Source organism: Camellia sinensis, chromosome 14, assembly GCF_055761805.1.
Source record: "Camellia sinensis isolate YWXY chromosome 14, ASM5576180v1, whole genome shotgun sequence".
Taxonomy (NCBI): Eukaryota; Viridiplantae; Streptophyta; class Magnoliopsida; order Ericales; family Theaceae; genus Camellia; species Camellia sinensis.
In genome coordinates, this window is record NC_138974.1 from 9,180,938 (window position 1) to 9,186,661 (window position 5,724).

The window sequence follows — 5,724 nt, forward strand, 5'->3', positions numbered from 1 at the left end:
ACAATGTGCTAAAACTACTAGTAAAAAGAGAATAAAGTAAAAACATCTGAATCGGTGCTATCTAGCTTAAGATCGGGAAGCCCTCTTCACCCTCTTCCTCGGCTGAGCAAACCCTGCACCATCGTCGTCGGCACCGCTGTCTGACCTGGATCTGTAATAACCCAACCCTCATATCTGTTTCTAGTATATTTTCGATCTGTTATTCTGTGCATTTACTTGCTTTCTGTGAAAAGTGATTTATATCCGTGGCATTTTTATTAGTGTATTTGGAACCTCCCTATTTTATTTTGGGCTATTGATTGTGGTGGTAATATGATGGTAAAGTAAGATTGGATCAAAAACTTTAATTTGAATAATTCGTTTACGACCAACCGTCACTCTTTTGCCCTTTTCTTGTTCCACACTTGGAATTTGGATGTGAGGTTAGAACCATTGGAAATCTTATTTTCGGGGCTTCAATTTGGGCACAAGAATGACCTAAAACGGAGTCCGGATGAGAGAGTTACGCCTGTTTGAAGTTTTCATATCTGTGCTGGAAGCAGAACCGCACGTGCGGGAAATGCGGCGCACGTGCGGCGATGTGCGGGGCAGCAGCTCAAAAACGTGATTTTTGAGTCATTTCTTAGATTTTCTTTTCCTCTCTTCTTCTTCCCTCTTCCATGTCCGAAACCCTAGCTCCCAAAACCTTGATTTCCTCAACGTTTCTCAACAAATTAACCATGAATCTTGCATCAAGGATGGAGAATAAGAGGAGATCACCACTTTCTACCGAATGGAATTCCGAAATTTTTGAGGTATGTTGGGGTATGTTGGGGTTCTATTATGGGGTTTAGAGTATGGTTTATGGGTTATGGACCTAGGGTGCCTAATAAATGAGAAGATTTGCAATCAAAAGTAATGGGTTAAGAAGATTTAAAATTGTATTTGAAATTTGTAGATTTCTTAGAAACCCTAGGTTGGTTTTTGATGATAATCCATGATTTGGCCCAAATTGATAGTTGAATCATGAAAGTGGTAAGTTGAATTAGATGTGTTCAAGTTTAATTGGAATTTGGTTATGTTTGAAAATTATGTTTAAATTTTGCGATTGAACTTTGTTAAATGCATTGTAAATTATGTTTTAATAAAAGGGAAATTGGGGAGAAAGAAGAAGAAGCTTCCAAGGAAGAAGATTGGGAAATTAAAGGGGTTATAAAGATTTTAATGGAGGGTATGTGCAATTCATTCTTAATGGTTCCTCTCTTTGATAACTAAGTAGAAAGTTCTTTATGTTATACAAGTTAGGGTTTATGTTATGGAACAAATATGTGGTGAATGATTAATTAGAATCACGTTTTTGAAGTTTGATTGTGTAGCTAAATGATCATGTGTGTATATATAGCTATGTGTGAGAAGATAGGAATGTTATGAAGTTAAGTTGTGTTTGTGAGATAAGATCAAAAGTCCAAATTGTATGAAGATTGATCTATGTTATAGCTCCTATTTACATGATTTTGAACCATGTTTCATCAATTAAAAGAACCTATTTTGAGCCTTGAAAAATGTATCAAAAATAGGGTTTTCTGCATTTTCGGACTGCTTTCTGCCAGAATCGCCGCACGTGCGGGGCTTCTTGCCGCACGTGCGGGAAGCACTGCCGCACGTGCGGGGCTCACAGCCGCACGTGCGGCCCATGCTGCAAAAATTTGTTTGCTCGATTTTACGTGCTTAACCCTCTGGTATTTTTAGAATTTGTGTTTGATGTCCCTAAGATGCCTGTAAATTCATTCGAAGTAAACTAAAGCAGGAAAGGAATTAAGAAAGCAAAAGAACTAATGACTAAGTTATGTGTATGTACAGGGCACACTCCAGGAGGGGCAAGCACTCCGTTGTAGCACTGTGAGTAGTAGTACAAGAATGTACATTTTATATACTATTGACAATTATTGTCACTAATCCTCTGTTCTTTGTAAGTATTATTCAAACAATTATGACAATTGGAAAGCAATGTGAACTTAGATGAACGCTGAAAGATTTGCGTACGTCGGTATGATTTTGGAATCCTTATATTACGTTAATGACGAATATTAGCCCTTTGTTATTTATCAGTATAGTATGTTATTTCTTAAAGAATAAGTGGAACTTATGTTCAGCCTTGAAGAATGATGTTGTGTGAATTTAAGATTATGTTACGAAGGGATCCAAGAACGTTTAGAATCTATGATAGGAATGTAAAGGTTTACCATTAGCATGCAACCCACATAAGAATATGAATCATTCTATTTTGTTAAGTGCATGATAATGACATGATATAACAAGAAAAGCTTTGTTTTCTATTAACTTAATGATTATTCATATATGTAGAAGTATTCACATCATCTTTAGCACAAGGCCCTTACCCAGGGGTAATAATACCGTGGTTCAAATAATTAAGTTATAAGTTTACGTATGTTCTAAGTTTAAGTCTGTTATAAGTTTACGTATGCTCTAGTCAAGAATGTTACAAGTTTATATATGTGTGACAAGTTCCAATATGTACAAGTTTAAGTAAGGTTACAAGTACAAGTATATACAAGTTTAAATGTGTTACAAGTTTTCAAGTATAAGTATGTTATAAGTCCATGTATGTTATAAATTCAAGTATATTACAAGTATACGCATGTTATAAGTCCAAGTATGTTACAAGTTTAAGTACGATACAAGCGTAAGTATGTTACAAGCTACGTTACATGCTTATATATGTACAAGTTCAAGAGTACTATAAGTTCACAATGTTGAGGAATTTCTTTATGGAACTAACAAGAATGCTTTTTTTTTTATTGATTTGCCAGCGCTATTAAAAGGCTAAGTATAAGTAAGTATGAATTCTGATTTCTGTTAATGATTCAAGCATAATGCATTTGTATGAATTTATATCCGTTATGGTATGACATTTATGTATGGTTTGGGTCTGTAAGACCTGCTAATTATTGGTATGGAACAAAGTGCTACTTGGAACTAAGTGCTACGTTGTGAGTCACCGCTAGAGTCTATGTGAGACACCTCTTGAGTCCATACATATGTGAAAATTGTGAGGCTCATGGCCATTTGTATAAGTTGTTATGAAATGAAACAAAGTGCTACACGGAACTAAGTGCTACGATGTGAGTTACCTCTAGAGTCCGTGTGAGACACCTCTTGGGTTCATATATGCATGTCCAAGGGCTTTAATGCCAATATGTTTTAAGGGCTTAATGCCAATCTGATAAGGGCTTATGCCATTCTAATATGAAACAAAGTGCTACACGGAACTAAGTGCTACAATGTGAGCCACCTCTAGAATCCGTGTGAGACACCTCTTGAGTTCATATATCTATATGTTCAAGGGCTGTAATGCCATTCTGACAAGGGCTTCATGCCATATGTATAAGGGCTATATGCCACCATGTTTAAGGGCTCCATGCCATATGTTCAAGGGCTATATGCCATTATGTTTAAAAGCTTAATGTTAATGTGTTCAAGGGCTTAAAACCATTATGACTCACGATTGGGGCCTAAGGCCATTTAAAATGAAAACAGGAACAGATTAACTACATGATCTTCGCATTTATTTATGCATTGTTATGTATTATGTTTAAATTGTGCATTTATGTATCATACTATTCACTGAGCTTGGCTCATCCTATGTTATGTCTGTTTCTGTAGGTAACCAACCAAGTGGTCAGTTCTAAACCATGACGCTTGTCTTCTTTGGTCAACCTTTCCATGTCCAAGCCTAAGAGAAGCTACTCTTATTTTCTTGAAGTTTTGACGAACTTTGGTTTTGCACTCTAGTTGTTGGCCTAAGGTTGAAATGTGTATCATACTTTCTTCCGAAACGTTTTTGGTGTATGCCCAATTATAGAGCTGGGCTTGTGTGTATGTGCGTATATATCCGATATTCAGGTGTATGTTTTAGATGTTATTTGTCTGTTTAAAATTTGTGATCCTGGCATGATAGTAGTAGCTCAATGGAGTTTGTTTCTATTGTCAAATTTTGATATTTAATGCTTCCGTTCAGGCCCCATATATTATATATATAACAGGTTAAGTGTCCGTTTCTGAAGTGGTCATGCCCAAACTTTTAGGGGCGGGTTTGGGGGCGTGACAGGATCCGTCGTCGTCTCTCTCCTCGGATGACTTAGATTGTCGACTCACCGCCTCAACCTCCTCACTAATCTCGTCATCATCATCACTCGGCACGGGTTCTGAAGGCCACTCTCGCTGTGGGTGCCTCTGCCTCTACCTCCGCCGTGTGTCTGAGCCTGTCTCCCTTTCCTCTCTGCTGATAGAGGAGGTGCTGAAAGACCCGCCTTTGCTCCTTCTAGGGCATCCGATGGGCTTGGCATCAGGATGGGAATCTAAAAAATGCAGTTTACGAAAATGCATTAGTAATGAAATGTATCAGATGCAAAGAATAATGTGCTGCGAGCAGAGAGTGATCTGCAGTGTATGTATGCCATAAGCAATGTATAGGAGCAATGTATCAGATCAGTGCAGTGTGGAGCTGTGCAAATGCTAGTGTGTCAAAAGAAGACTTCATGGCATGAAGTGTAGTTTGAAAGAACTCACCGGGATCCTGTAGAGGCTGAGCAGATCTAGACTCATCTCTATCATCTCTGTCAAGGAAGCCACTAGATCAATGGCCTGCCCTGTGTACTCTATGGGCGCCTGCGAGTGCATCGAAGAGATCAGTATCTGATGAAGCACAATTAAAATGAAGTAAATATGCAAAATGTAGAGTTTAGTACATACCGGAGTCGGGGCCTCAAATCCCGGCGAGTGCACGCCTAGCTGATGCAGGCGCAATGGGGATCTGATAAGTCTCCCCAGAACGTCTCTAATAAGTCAATGAAGTAGGCAGCTCTGGCCATCCAGTCTCCTGTCTCTCCTTAGGATCTCTCCTCCTGCGTGATCTGGTCGCTCCGCGTCTCCCTCTTGCTGGCGGAGCTCTCGCCCTCTCACCTCCACGAATGCCGGTCAGAGACGGCATCAGATGCGTCTGAATGAAGGTCGCGTAGTCGCCCTTTGTGCAAAAATAGTCCGCATCCAGTCCTACCATGAACTGAATCACTTGGTCGGCGGACAACTTGTGTGTCTCCCTCATAGACGCAGGAGGTGCCATCGGTATAAACTAGGCAGGTGAGATCAAGGTCTGGCGTATGAAACGCTCACTCAAAAACCAAGTGCGACAAATCAGGCCCTCGAAGAGGATGTGGTAGCGGGAGATAATCTGGGCAGCGTTGTACTGATCTCGGAGTCCTGACGGTATCAAATCCCACTGCTACCACGTGATCTGAGGAAAAGAGAATGAACAAGATGATCAATCGTCAAATAACTAATGCGGGTGTATCGGGTTAATTAAAATAATTTCATTGCGGAATTACCTTGCGCGCCATGACTGAGTCAAAGTACTGTCAGAAGAACACAAAGCCCTCTTGGGTCCTACGACGTAGCTGGCCATCGTATACATCAGAGAATGGGACTGTCCCTGGCGTCTCCTCCATAGGCTTCGAAGCAAGTGTCGGGAAGTGTGCGTACACCCACAGCTGTAAGGAAGATGTGATCAATACAGTGTATGAATAGAGTATAGAACATGCAGAAAGAAGAACACAGTACAATGCATAAGGAGTGCAGGTCTAGAGCAGAGATTAGACTTTGTGTGTGCAGTGTATGGTATGCAGTGTGCAGTATGTATGGTGTACAGTAAATGCAAAATAGAAAGCA

General features: G+C 39.9%; 1 long non-coding RNA gene across 1 annotated transcript; it reads left to right on the top strand.

The window, feature by feature from the left end:
• Positions 1-200: 200 nt before the first annotated feature.
• Positions 201-3,745, top strand: LOC145807623 (uncharacterized). The gene is made up of 3 exons (XR_014350881.1): positions 201-794; positions 1,840-1,878; positions 3,664-3,745. It is a non-coding gene; the product is annotated as an uncharacterized LOC145807623 (long non-coding RNA).
• Positions 3,746-5,724: the final 1,979 nt, after the last annotated feature.